We start from the raw sequence: 14942 nt of genomic DNA, 5'->3' as shown, positions 1-14942 counted from the left end.
AAATTGGGATGTTGAGATTAATATTGAAGTCTGTACCCTCTGTTATACCAAGTTGGAACTGATTTCAACACTAGTTCCTTCTACAGAATGAATTTTGACATCACTGACCCAAGACTGCTACTCTCTGCTGCAAGAAGATAAGGCTCAGGGGAAGAATCTTTCTGGATTTTGATGGATTTTATCTGACAAATGCATTGCAAACAACAGGACAAAGAGCTTCAGTGGTTTCCACGGAAGGGAGAGTAAATATGATATGTCAAAAATGTTTTGTGTATTGTGGTCAGAAATAAATAACCAACGGAGTAAAAGAGCAGGACTTTCTTGGAGTTATAAAATCATAAAGATCAGAAAGAGGTCGCTCAGTCCATCAAATCTTTGCTGACTATCAACCAGTTCTAGTTACCAGTACTTGTTCTGTTCCCTTCTGTGCATCAATGATTTAAGTTCTCATCTGGATACTTATTAATCTTTGTGAGAGTATCTTCCTCCACTACCCATCCAGACAGTGTTATTTAGAACCCAACAATGCTCTAGATAGAGAAGTACAACATAGAAAAAAAACATTTTAACCCATGATGTTGTGCCAAACCAATTAAGCTAATGACACCTAATCCCTTCTTTGCACACATGGTTCATATCCCTCCATTCTCTGCATGTTCTTGTACCTGTCTCAGAGCCTCATGAACACCTCTGCTGCATCCGCCACCACTATTATCTCTGTGGTTGCATTCCAAGCATCACTGCTCTCTGTACAATCTTGCCCTGCATATCTCCTTGGAATTTTATCCATCTCACCTTAAATGCACCTCTAGTATTTGACGTTTTGGACTTGGGAAAAATGCACCACTTGTGAAGGTTATTTCTCAAATTCCCTTTAAGTCTCTTACCCTTTGAGTTTTTGATATATTTACCATTTGCTTTGTGGGTTCCCCTCATGTTTCCATATCTCTCAAATGGTCTGTTCAATCTCTCCTCTTAACTAAAGTCATCCAATTTTGTTATTTCCTGTCATTTAAACTATTATCACATTGAAACAACAAGCAGAAGGGTTAATGCTATCTTCTTGTGAGTGAGGTGGCATTTGCAGGCAAAATCCAAATTATTGCTTTGGCCATTGCAGCTGAAGATGCCAGAAGTCTGAAATAAAATCAGAAATGGATTTAAAAAGATTAAAGTGTAGGAGCGCCTAAGAAAAGAATAATGCAGCAGACATTTCAGGCTGACGACATTTCATTCCTCAATCCCAGACCTGACATAACATTTTTAAGCTTGGATGTTTATTCTGTTTCTCTCTCCACAGACGTTGTCGCGTCTACTGAGTGCTTCCAAATTTTTCTATTTCTTCACAAAGCTGCTAGATAAATATAAAGCCAACAAAACAATCAAGTGACAAACATCCACTGCTTTACCAGACATTACTCATTTATTTAAATTGATGATCAGTTACAATTTTATTATAGGGCCAGAAAGCCATACAGCTTAGAAAATGGTCCTTCAGCCAAGCTGGTTAATGCTGACCAAGATTCTGATCTAAGCTAGTCTCATTTGCCTGCTTTTGGTCCATGTCCCTAAATATTTCCTATCCATGTGCTTGTCCAAGTGCTTTTTCAATGTTGCTAATGTACCCTTGCTCAACCACCTCCTCTGGCAGCTTATTCCATACACTGAACAACATCTGGGTAAAAAAGTTGCCCTTAGGTTTCAATTGAATCTCCAGCTTTTCAGCTTAAACAGATAGCTCTTGTTAATAATCTAGTTCTTGATTCCCTAACCTTGGGAAAAAGATGGTGTATTCACCCTATCTATGTTCCTTATGATACATATTGAATACTTTGATGCTCTGCTGCTTTATTTCCAGATGAGTTTCAGGAATGGATCTCATCACTTTACCCAAGGGTAGACCCTAATCTGTGTGCGTGACTTTCACCAAGGGATTTGGGAACAAGAGTGCATCACTGATTTGTCAATGTCAGCATCTGGGGGATGGGGGTGAATATCAGATTCATCATATCTTTGTAGTTATATTAGGAGGCACTTTCAGACAGAGAGCTTTTTTAAAATTTCATAATGATATTGCTTTCAATATCAGTGCCAAAGTGACCAAGTTACAGCAGTTTGTGATATGCAGGGAGTCTAATTGCATCTTAATTTTATGTATTGAGAAATGTTAACACATGCAGATACCTTTGTTTATCCCTCCCTTTTATATAACTAATTCCTGTTTTTAAAAAAAGCAGATAGCAACAGAAACTGTCTCCTTATTGACTTTTGTTCAGGGGTTGATTTTGCTTTGAATTTCCTGTGCAATGTGTGTGCACCCAGTTTTGAGAAAGGATTATTTTTTGCTGCATTGGGAAAGTAGTAACACCATATCTGTGTGCACACAGCAGAGTGCAAAGTGAGCAGAACATGGACAAATCTTGGGCAGTATTGATCTGATTACGAAAAACTGGACATCAGTGGGAAGACAATTCCAGGTGTTTGGATTGCACCAGTGTTCAGTAGTATAAAGGTGTTCCCTGAGTTGTATTACTTAAGGGAGTTATCAATTACTGGCAGGTTTGATGTTGACTGAATTGGAAGCATTTTGCTTGATAAGAAGAGATGCACCCTGACATTGACAAAGATTCCCACGTCAACAGGGAACATTAAAAATTGTGCTTTCAGTCAGTGGTGCAGACAGCCCAGTGCATCTGTGGATGTGAAGTTCCCACTGTTCAGGACATTTACAGTGACAGGTGTGTAAAAAGGGCCCGAAAGATCATTAGAGACCTGAGTCACCCCAACCACAAACTGTTCCAGCTGCTACCATCCGAGAAACAGTACAATAGCATAAAAGCCAGGACCAATAAGCTCCAGGACTAGCTTCTTCTACCAGACCATCAGACTGATTAACTCATGCTGACACAATTGTATTTCTAAGCTATATTGACTGCTCTGTTGTATATCTTACTGTACATGCTATTTATTACAAATTACTATAAATTGCACATTCAGACGGAGATGTAATGTAAAGATTTTTACACCTCATGGATGTGAAGGATGTAAGAAATAAAGTCAATTCAATTCAATTCCTGGTTACTCTCAGATATGAAAGTTCCTTTGATCAGTGTGATGGGGAAAGGGGGCATGCTGAGTTGGGTCTCCTGTCACAAAAGGGTGTCATGGGGTCTCATCAGAAAACAATTCTCCAAGCACATCACCAAGAATCAACAAAACCATTCCCTCTATACAGACCTATCATAGCAATGGTATGGCTACAGTGTGAAGATGGCGGCACATGCAGTCTCTCCAGCTCCAACCAAGGAGTAATTGTAAACAAGGGAAATCTGCTGATGCTGGAAATCCGAGCAACACACACAAAATGCTGGAGGAACTCAGCAGGCCTGGCAGCATCTATGGAAAAGAGCAAATAGTCGACTCTTCATGGGGGAAGGGTCTCGCCCAAAACATCCACTGGTCATTCTTTTCCATAGATGCTGCCTGGCCTGCTGAGTTCCTCCAGCATTTTGTGTGAGTTGTTTAATGGTGTAATTGCTCGTCCTTTACATTTTGCATTATCGCCTGCAACAGCCACCCTGGGGAGACTCAGTCACAAGTGGTACACAAGTAAATTAAAGCTCAGAAAGTGTTGGTATGCATGTGAAATGAAAGTCAAAACCCTGCAGGCCAGCTCTCATAGCATGAACATCAATTTCTCAAAGTTCCAATAATGCTTCCCCCCTTCTTCATCATTCCTGATCCCCCTTTCCCCTCTCCCACCTGATATCCTTGCCTGCCCATCACCTCCCTCTGGTGTTCCTCCCCCCTTTTCTTTCTTCCATGGTCTTCGACCCTCTCCTATTAGATTCCCCTTTCTCTAGCCCTGTATCTCTTTCACCAATCAACTTCCTGGCTCTTTACTTCACCCCTCCCCCACTCAGTTTCACTCATCACCTTCTGTTTCTCTCCCCTCCCCCAACCTCTTAAATCTACTCCTCATCCTTTTATCTCCAGTCCCTCTCGGCCCAGAATGTCAACAGTACTTTCTTCTATAGATGCTGCCTGGCCTGCTGAGTTCCTCCAGCATTTTGTATGTGTTGCTCGGATTTCCAGCATCAGCAGACTTTCTCTTATTTGAGAACACATTAGACCTGGTTTATACCAACATCCCTGATGCACACAAAGCTGCTCCCTCAGTTAGGATCCTTAGACCACTTATCTTTTATACTAATGCCTGCATACAGATCAATTATTAAGCCAGTTCAGAGCGAGATAAAGACTTTTCCAGAAGGAGCAACTCAGCATTGCAAGACTGTTTTGAAAACATGCACTGGAGCAAGGCCTGGGAGGCGGCTACCCAAGACAGTCACATTAACATCGATGACTATGCGAGATCTGTGTTTGGTTATATAGAGAAGTGCATTGAGGACATCGCCGTTATTAACCACATCTATCTGAGGGCAAATCAGACGCCCTTGCCCCCTGAGGAACAGGCACCCTGTCTGACTGCAGCTGATGTGAGGAAGACCCGAGCCAAGGTCAATCCGTGTAAAGTGGGGGTCTGATAACATACCTGCCTGGGTGCTGAGGGACTGTGCAGCCCTGTTAACAGTGGTTCCAACAGACATCTTCAACATCTCTCTGGAATAGTCCCCTGTCTCCTCAGGCTTCGAGGAAGCCATCGTCATCCTAGTGCTCATGAGGGCAACAGTAACGACTACCGTCCAGTGACAGTGAACTCAGCAATAATGATGTGCTTTGAGCGGCTGGTTATGGATCACATTAAATCTCATCTTCTTGCTAATTGGTTCCTTTGCAGTTTGCTCCATTGATGAGGCCACAGCCTCTACATTCCACTCCATCCTGTCCCACCTGGAAAATGTGCACCACATAGGCCAGGATGATGTTTGTCGACTTCAGCTCGGCATTTAATGTGATAGTTTTCAATCACCCCTCAGAAGCTGGTGGGGAACTGTCCTGAGTGGGTCCCAGCACCTCTCTCTGTAACTGGATCCTGGAATTCTTGACAGAAAGCCCACAGTTAGTCCGTGCTTGCAGCAACATCTCGAGCTCCATCACGCTGAGCATTGACACCCCTGGGGCTGTGTGTTCATCCCACTGCTGGTCATGCTGCTGATGCATGATGGCATTGTTAGATCCAGTTCAAACCGATTGATCAAGTTCGCTGATGACACAGCGGTGGTTGGCCTCATTAGCAACAGCAAATCGGCATACAGAGAGGAGGTGCGGTGGCTGGTAGAGTGGTGCAAGCACAACAACTTGAGTCTCAATGTGGATAAGAACAAAGAGGTGATTGTGGACTTTCGGAAGGTGCAGGAGCACCATTCTTCACTGCATATACATGGCTCCTCCAAGTTTCTAGGAGTGCACATAATGGATGATCTCATCTGGTGCCTCAACACCACCTCTTTGGTCAAGAAAGCACAGCAAAGTCTCCACTTCCTGAGGAGATTGAGCTGAGTGAGGTTCCACCACCACCCATTCTAACTAATTTTTACAGGAGCACCCTTGAGAGTGCCCTGACTAGCTGCATTACCATCTGGTACAGGAATTGCAAGGCATCTGACCACAAGTTAATCCTACAAAGCAAGGTCTACTTGGAGGATCATCAGCGTCTCTCTTCCACTCATCAGAGATATTTGTCAGGAGCGCAAAAGGAGACTCAATGATCCCTCCTACCTGTCCAACAATCTCTTTGACCTCCTACCGTCAGGCTGGAGGTACTGTAGCATTAGGACAAGAACTGTTAGGATGGGAAGCAGCTTACCTCCACAGGCTGTAAGACTGATGAACTCCCTGTTACCATCCAGGTCCATCACACATGATGCACCAGTAGCATTATACTGCTTACTTTTTAACTTGTGTTGTAAATACACTTTGTTATTTATTAATTGATTAGAGGTAATATTACTTTAGACATTATGTGTGTGAGTAATATGTACTGTGCTGTGCACCTTGGTCCAGAGGAGATGTGTTTCATTTGGCACTATACATGCATACAGTTGAATGATAATAAATTGAACTTGAATTGCTCTGCTCAAGACCACAAGAGATTATGAAGAGTTCTGAATGGACCCTCATCCATCACATACACTAACTCTGTCTACACTTTCTGCTGCCTTGGGAAAACAGCCAACATCATCAAGTCATTTTCTCTCCTCCCCTCTTCTGTCAGGCAGAACGAACAAAATATTGAGCATATGGACCAGACTCAAGAAAAACTTTTATTCTGCTGTTGCTATACTTTTGACTGGACTTCTAATATCCTAAAACTTAATGCAAGCACTGCAGGACTAGAAACAAAAGACAGATTAGATTTGCAGAACTTGAGAAAATGTACCACCAGGCTAAAGGACAAATTCTTTCCTCTTGTGGTAAGTGTCTAGAAGGGACCTCATGCAATTAAAGGAGAACTTTCGATCTCCAAATCTACTTCGCCGTGGCATTTACAAATGATTGTCTGCACATGCTGCACTTTCATTGTAACTGGAAAACTATGTTCTGCATTCTGTTTGATCTTTTATTCTCTAAATGTACTTAGGTTATGGCATCTGTCTGGGTGAATTTGGACTGCTCTGCCCAAGATGGCAAGAAATTACACTGCCATTGGAAACCTCCAACATTTGCTTCACCAATTTCCCCCATCACACTTGATCTATTGCAGAACAGAAGGCATGGCAAGATCACAGCTCAAATCGCAAAGGCATCATGAAGAAGATTATATTGAAAATACCTTGCTTAAAAGCTAGGAATAACTGAGAAGTAAATGAGATGACAGCACAACAGTGAAGCATCACCCATAAAAATCTCATCACTGGCCCTGTGGAATCAATAGATTGAAAAGAGGCCACTCATTTCCAAAAATCAAGCCATTGTTTATACTGATAACCAAACCAGAAGCCAGTAGCTGGCTCTAGGGTCTGAGCATTAATAGATAAGCTACTGGCATCATATGGAAAGAAGAGCTGGAAATGGATTTGAGGGTGCCATCTATTTCACTGTCTCTGAGTGTTTCAGGCTGCTGCAGGGAACATCAGAAACAACGTTCGTCACAGGGCAGCACTGGGAATGTCACTCTGAGAAGGTGGGCTTTTACCTTTCCTCACATGGTGGAGAGTGAGAAACAGGCAGAGCTGAAGAATCTGTGCAACAGTGGGGCTTGTGATGGTGGAGCATAACACTGAGGGTTCAGTTTCTGTCTGAAATCCAGGTAACATTCACAATGATTTCATGTAGTCAATGGGCTCACCACACGTCAGCCAGCAAAGTAGACTTTGGAATAAAGAACAATTGTTTCAATACCCGGCTTTTCATTCTAGTCCAAAACGTCATGCATAAAATCGGGGGGGTCCCAACCTTTTTTATGGCTTGGGCCCCTACCATTAACCGAAGTTGGAAACCCCTGCATAACAGGAAAATAACCTTGCAGCAAGAGTCATTCAATCCCATGTTGTCAACAAGCAGACTGCAAGCATTCTGAGGAGAAGTCTCCATTATCCAGACCAGTCTGCAAATGTAGTACATGCCAAAGCTGTTAAATGTTCATTGTGATAGCTATGGAGCAGGAGATGAAGAATGGGATGAGGGAGATGAGGGAAATGAGGGCAGAACAAAATGTTGAAAGGATACTACAGCATTAGCACCCACACCCCACCTTATTGTGAAGTAGATTTCTATATTCCAGCAATAATTTCAGTGACCACAGTTCTAATCCCCTATTTCACTATTGTTGATCTTTTACCTTTTATCTTTTAAATGCATATTTTTCCTCCCTCTACCTTTTCTGCCAATGATCAATACAGTGCCAACCTGAATGCCAGAATAAACGCCGATGCCAAAGCAATATTTCAAACTATATTTACACAGTGAACCATAATAGAAACTTGTGAAGCAACAACTGATTTTATTTTACCTGCCCCAACGCTCACATGCATAACAAGGAGGTCACTGATGGTCTTATATATGAATTTCCATTACATTTCATCCAATACCCATCAGACTAGGATCTGATTTGTAGTTCAACAAATGGTCACTGAGCCGCGGAAAATGCAGCAACTAAGTGGGACAACAGACGTTGTATCAATAAACTGAATCCTTTTCAGGGCATACGGAATCAAGGGGTGAGATCCATGTGCTTCCCTGCAAATATTGAGCCTAATGCTCCACCGGATATGCTCCAAAGTCCATTGGATATTGGTGCAGTGTTAGAGATATATCCTAAGCATAATGTTGAACACTTAGAGACATGCGAAGATTTTCACTCACAAGCCGATGAGATTTTCCTTTCTTTTTTGAACATAGAGGGTGGATAATTCAAAATGAAAAGATTCAAAACCATTGTACAAACTTCTCTTTGCTGATAGTATAATGATTTTAAATGGATTTTTTGTGTCTGTGTTTACTCAGAAGATGGACGCAGAGTCTATGGAGGTGAGGGATAGCAGTGGCAAAGTCATGGACCCTATGCAGATTACAGTGAAAGAGGCATTCGCTGTCCTGAGGGAAATTAGGCTGGATAAATGCCCAGAGCCTGATGAGGGGAATTGCAGGGGTCCTAGCAGAGATATTTAAATCATCCTTAGTGACAGGTGAGGTACTGGAAGACTGGTCGACAGCTATTGTTGATCTGCTGATAAGAAAAGCAAGCACTAAAAATAAACCAGGAAATTATAGGATGGTGAGCCTGACATCAGCTGGAAAGTTATTGGAAGGTATACTAATAAACTGTATACATGAGGATTGGGTAGACGTGGACTGATTAGGGATAGTCTGCATAGCTTTGTATGTGGTAAGTTGTGTCTAATGAACCTTATGGAGTTTTTTGAGGAAGTGATAAAAGCAAGGCAGCGAATGTTGTCTGCATGGGCATCAACAAGGCGTTTGACAAGCCACCGTATGGGAGGTTGGTGAAGAATGTTCAGTCTCTTGGCATTCAAGATGAGGTCATAATTTGGAATGGACATTGGCTTTGTGTGAGAAGCCAGACTGGTAGTAAATGGTTGCCTCTCCAATGAAGCCTGCAAAGGAATCGGTGCTGGGTCCATTACTGTTTGTCATCTGTATCAACGATCTGGATGATAATATGGTTAACTGGATCGGCAAATATGCAGATGACAAGATTGGGTGGTGCAGTGGACAACGAGGAAGGCTATCAGAGTTTGCGGCAGTATCGGAACCAGCCCAGCTGGTAAAATGGACTGAAAAATGGCAGGTGGAATTTAATACAGACAAGTGCGAGATGTTGTACTTCATTAGGACCAACCTTGAGAGGTCATACACAGTGAACAGTAGGGCACTGGGGAGTGCGGTGGAATAGAGGGCTGTGGGAATACAGGTCCACAGTTCATCGAAAGCGGCAGCACAGGCAGAAAGGCTCATAAAGAAAGCTTTTGGCACGTTGGTCTTCATAAATCAAGGTAATAAGTACAGGAGATGGGATGTTATGTTGAAGTGGTATAAGCCATTGGTGAGGCCTAATTTGGAATATTGTGCAGTTTTGGTCACCTACCTACAGGAAAGATTTAGATAAGGTTGAAATAGTACAAAGAAAATTTGCAAGGATGTTGCCAGGACTGGAGGACCTGAGTTATAAGAAAAGATTGTATGGGTTAGGACTTTATTCCTTGGAACGTAGAAGATTAAGGGGAGATTTGATAGAGGTATACAATATTATGAGGGGGTATCGATAAAGTAAATGCAGGCAGCCTTTTTCCACTGAGGTTGGGTGGGAAAACCTCAGAGATCACTAGAGATCATGCTTTAAAAGTGAAAGGTGAAAAGTTTAAGGGGAACATGAGGTGAAACTTCATCACTCAGAGAGTGATGAGTATGTGGAATGAGCTGCCAGTGCACACGGTGCATGTGAGATCGATTTCAATGTTTAGGAGAAGTTTGGATAGGTATATGGGTGGGAGGGTTATAGAGGGCTGTGGTCTGGTATAGGTAGATGGGACTAGGCTATTTAAATAGTTTGGGGTGAAGAGCCTGTTTTTGTGCTGTACCCTGACTATCACACCTTTGAAGATATTAAGTAATCCTATTGAAGACAACAGACTGCAGATGATGAAAATCTGGAGCAACACACAAAGGAGCTGGAAGAAGTCAGCAGGCCGGGCAACGTCTATGAAGGGAAATGCACAGACAACGTTTCAGGTTGAAAGAAATGGAATGGAAAGAAAGAAGGAAGATAGCCACTATAAAAAGCAGGAAGGAAGGGTTGGTAGGCAATAAGTGGATCCAGATTAGGTAGGTGAGGGAGGATGGAAAGTTGGAATAGTATAAGAAATTGGAAGGTGAGAGGTGGAAGTAAAGGAATGATGAAAATGGAATCTGATAAGAGAGGACAATGGAATTTTGGAACATTAATTCCATTGCTCTTTTACAAAGCTGAATTTAAACATTGGTGCAGAATTTACAGTTCCAGCACCTAAACCCAAGTTAATTTCCTAAACACAATGAATAGAGGGTAGAAAAGGTTGCCCCTTTCTCAGAACTCTCGCTGTGACTGTCCAAGTCAATATCCCCAAATACAAAAATTAACCTATTTGGTTCAGCTGCACATTCGGTACCAATGACGTACGAAAAAAGAGTGAGGAGGTCCTGAAGAGTGAGTATTGAGAGCTTGGTGGGAAGTTGAAAAGCAGGACCTCGGGTGTGGTAATCTCAGGATTGCTACCTGAGCCACGTGCCAGTGAGGGTAAGAATAGGATGCTCTGGCGGACGAACATGTGGCTAAGGAACTGATGTAGGGGGCAGCGATTCAGATTTCAGAGTCATTGGGACTTCTTCTGGGGCAGGTGGGACCTGTAAAAGAGAGACAGGTTACACCTGAACTACGAGGGGACCAATATCCTTGCAGGGAGGTTTGTTAGTGCTATTGCGGAGGGTTTAAACTAGCTTTGCAGGGGGATGGGAACCAAAATGCCAGAGCAGATAGTGGTGCGGGGGTGAAAATAAATGATGTTACAAGTTCATGCAAAGTCACAAATAGAAGGGTTGTGTGTGGTGGTAATAATCTTCTGAGGTGTGTCTATTTCAATGCAAGAAGTATTGTGGGGAAGGCTGATGAGCTGGGGGTATGGATTGACACATGGAATTACCACATTATAGCCATTAGTGAAACTTGGCTACAGGAGGAGCAGGACTGGCAACTTAATGTTCCAGGGTTCCGATGTTTCAGACGTGATTGAGGCAGAGGAATGAAGGGTGCGGGGGTGGGGGGGTGGCATTGCTTGTCAGGGAAAATGTTACAGCCGTGATCAGGCAGGACAGATTAGAGGGCTTGTCTACCGAGGCCATATGGGTGGAGCTGAGAAACAGGAAATGTATGACCACATTAATGGGTTTGTATTATAGACCACCCAATAGTCAATGAGAACTGGAGGAGCAAATCTGCAGGGAGATAGCAGACAACTGCAGGAAACATAAAGTTGTGATAATAGGGGATTTTAATTTTGCACATATTGATGGGGACTCCCATACTGTTAAAGGTCTAGACAGATTAGAATTTGTAAAATGTGTTCAGGAAAGTTTTCCAAATCAATATGTAGAAGTACCAACTAGAGAGGATGCAATGTTAGATCTCCTACTGGGAAACGAGTTAGGACAGGTGACGGAAGTGTGTGTAGGGGAACACTTTGGTTCCAGTGATAATAACACCATTAGTTTCAACTTGATCATGGATAAAGATAGATCTGGTCCTCGTGTTGAGGTTCTAAACTGGAAAAACGCCAAATTTGAAGAAATGAGAAAGGATCTAAAAAGCCTGAATTGAGACAGGTTGTTCTCTGGCAAGGATGTGACTGGTAAGTGGAAGGCCTTCAAAGGAGAAATTTTGAGAGTGCAGAGTTTGTATGTTCCTGTCAGGATTAAAGGCAAAGTGAAGAAGAATAAGGAACCTTGGTTCTCAAGGGATATTGGAACTCTGATAAAGGAGAGAGACGTATGACATGTATAGGAAACAGGGAGCAAGTAAGGTGCTTGATGAGTATAAAAAGTGCAAAAAAAAACTTAAGAAAGAAATCAGGAGGGCTAAAAGAAGACATGAGGTTGCTTTGACAGTCAAGGTGAAGGATAATCCAAAGAGCTTCTACAGGTATATTAAGAGCAAAAGGATAGTAAGGGATAAAATTGGTCCCCTTGAAGATCAGAGTGGTTGGCTATGTATGGAACCAAAAGAAATGGGGGAGATGTTAAATGGGATTTTTGCTTCTGTATTTACAAAGGAAACTGGCATGGAGTTTATGGAAATAAGGCAAACAAGTAATGAGGTCATGGAACCTATAGAGATTGAAGAGGAGGAGGTGCTTCCTATCTTGAGACAAATTAGAGTAGATAAATCCCCAGAACCTGACAGGGTATTCCCTCGGACCTTGAAGGAGACTAGTATTGAAATTGCAGGGGCCCTGGCAGATATATTTAAAATGTCAGTATCTACGGGTGAGGTGCCGGAGGATTGGAGGATAGCTCATGTTGTTCCGTTATTTAAAAAAGGATCGAAAAGTAATCCAGGAAATTAAAGGTCAGTAAGTTTGACGTCCATAGTAGGTAAATTATTAGAAGGAGTACTAAGAGGTAGGATCTACAAGTATTTGGATAGACAGGGACTTATTAGGGAGAGTCAACATGGCTTTGTGAGTGGTGGGTCATGTTTGACCAATCTGTTGGAGTTTTTCGAGGAGGTTACCAGGAAAGTGGATGAAGGGAAGGCAGTGGATATTGTCTACATGGACTACAGCAAGGCCTTTGACAAGGTCCTGCATGGGAGGTTAGTTAGGAAAATTCAGTCGCTAGGTATACATGGAGAGGTAGTAAATTGGATTAGACATTGGCTCAATGGAAGAAGCCAGAAAGTGGTAGCAGAGGATTGCTTCTCTGAGTGGAGGCCTGTGACTAGTGGTGTGCCACAGGGATCAGTGCTGGGTCCGTTGTTATTTGTCATCTATATCGATGATCTGGATGATAATGTGGTAAATTGGAAAAGCAAATTTGCTGATGATACAAAGATTGGAGGTGTAGTGGACAGTGAGGAAGGTTTTCAAAGCTTGCAGAGGGATTTGGACCAACTGGAAAAATGGGCTGAAAGATGGCAGATGGAGTTTAATACAGACAAGTATGAGTTATTGCACTTTGGAAGGACAAACCAAGGTAGAACATACAAGATAAATGGTAGGGCACTGAGGAGTGCAGTAGAACAGAGGGATCTGGGAATACAGATACAAAATTCCCTAAAAATGGCATCACAGGTAGATAGGGTCGTAAAGAGAGCTTTTGGTACATTGGCCTTTATAAATCAAAGTATTGAGTATAAGAGTTGGAATGTTATGGTGAGGTTGTATAAGGCATTGATGAGGCCAAATTTGGAGTATTGTGTGCAGTTTTGGTCACCAAATTACAGAAAGGATACTAATAAGGTTGAAAGAGTGCAGAGAAGGTTTACAAGGATGTTGCCAGGACTTGAGAAACTGAGTTACAGAGAAAGGTTGAATAGGTTAGGACTTCATTCCCTGGAGCGTAGAAGAATGAGGGGAGATTTGACAGAGGTATATAATATTATGATGGATATAGACAGAATGAATACAAGCAGGCTTTTTCCACTGAGGCTGGGGGAGAAAAAAACCAAAGGACATGGGTTAAGGGTGAAGGGAGGAAAGTTTAAAGGGAACATTAGTGGGGGCTTCTTCACACAGAGAGTGGTGGGAGCGTGGTATGCGCTGCCAGATAAAGTGGTAAGTGCGGGCTCACTTTTAACATTTAAGAAAAACTTGGACAGGTACATGGATGGGAGGCGTATGGAGGGATATGGTCCGTGTGCAGGTCAGTGGGACTAGGCAGAAAAATGGTTCGGCACAGCCAAGAAGGGCCAAAAGGCCTGTTTCTGTGCTGTAATGTTCTATGGTTCTGTGGTTCTATGCATGGTTTCATTACACTAGGTTCTGCCTGCTAGTAGTTTTTTACAGCTTAATCAAGCCTCTCCTCACTTATTGCGGATCCCCATTGCGATTGCCTTTACTAATAACCCATCTCAGATAGGGTGAGCAGTAGGACGGCACTCAGCGATGATTTCATTTATTAAATTGGCACAGAAAATATAATGAGTTTTGCCTACAAAAGAATTGAATTTGATTTAAGCAAATTAATGTCAGGATCTTTGGAAAATGTGTGTTTCTGTAAACTCACATTTCTTTCACTCATGATCATTGAAATAACAATTCTCACAACAAAATGAAAGGCTAATAATTGTGCACATTTATGACAGGCCTATCTTGTTTGACTTTCAGATGGATTTATTCATTGGCTGTGATTTTCTCTGTCTGATTCAATCATGATGATGAAAAGTTATCTATCATTCCAGATTCGCTGAACTAAAAGGGAAAATTACAGAATCAAAACACAAAGGTAATAGTCCTTTATTTAAGCCTGATAAAAGTGTTCATGAGTTTTCTTCAACTTCGTTTAAATCCAGGTTGTCGGCAGCAAGAATTCTGATCAACACAGACCAAAGTGAAACTTACCTAACAGACGATAAATTGCCCCTTCTCATTTTCCTCCATGCTATTGTGTTATGCGGCAAAATTTGCAAGTGAGCTTGGAGCCTACCTTGCACTGTTTAGGCTAAAGTGTGGAAGAGTTCTCTTAAAGCCATTTATAGATGGTGATCCAGAAGATGGAGTATCCTGTTAAGATATATTTTGTTGTCAACTTTGCATTAATCAAATTGGCCTGCAGGGTTAAGTCTTTAGTACGATAGTTCTGAGTTTGCATCAGACTGGCATGCAGGAATGGTGTTTGCAGGTTTAACAGATGGGAAAAATGAGCTATTTCCAAATGTATTAACTCCTACAGGCATTCCACCAAACAAGCTGTAGATATCTCAACAAACTGTAAAAACATTAATTCATTTCAAAAAGTCATAGAGTCATAGAATCATTTTGCATGAG

The sequence above is a fragment of the Mobula birostris genome, chromosome 5 (assembly GCF_030028105.1).
Source record: "Mobula birostris isolate sMobBir1 chromosome 5, sMobBir1.hap1, whole genome shotgun sequence".
Taxonomy (NCBI): Eukaryota; Metazoa; Chordata; class Chondrichthyes; order Myliobatiformes; family Myliobatidae; genus Mobula; species Mobula birostris.
The sequence above is the reverse complement of the archived record's forward strand: the minus strand, read 5'-3'. Positions refer to the sequence as shown.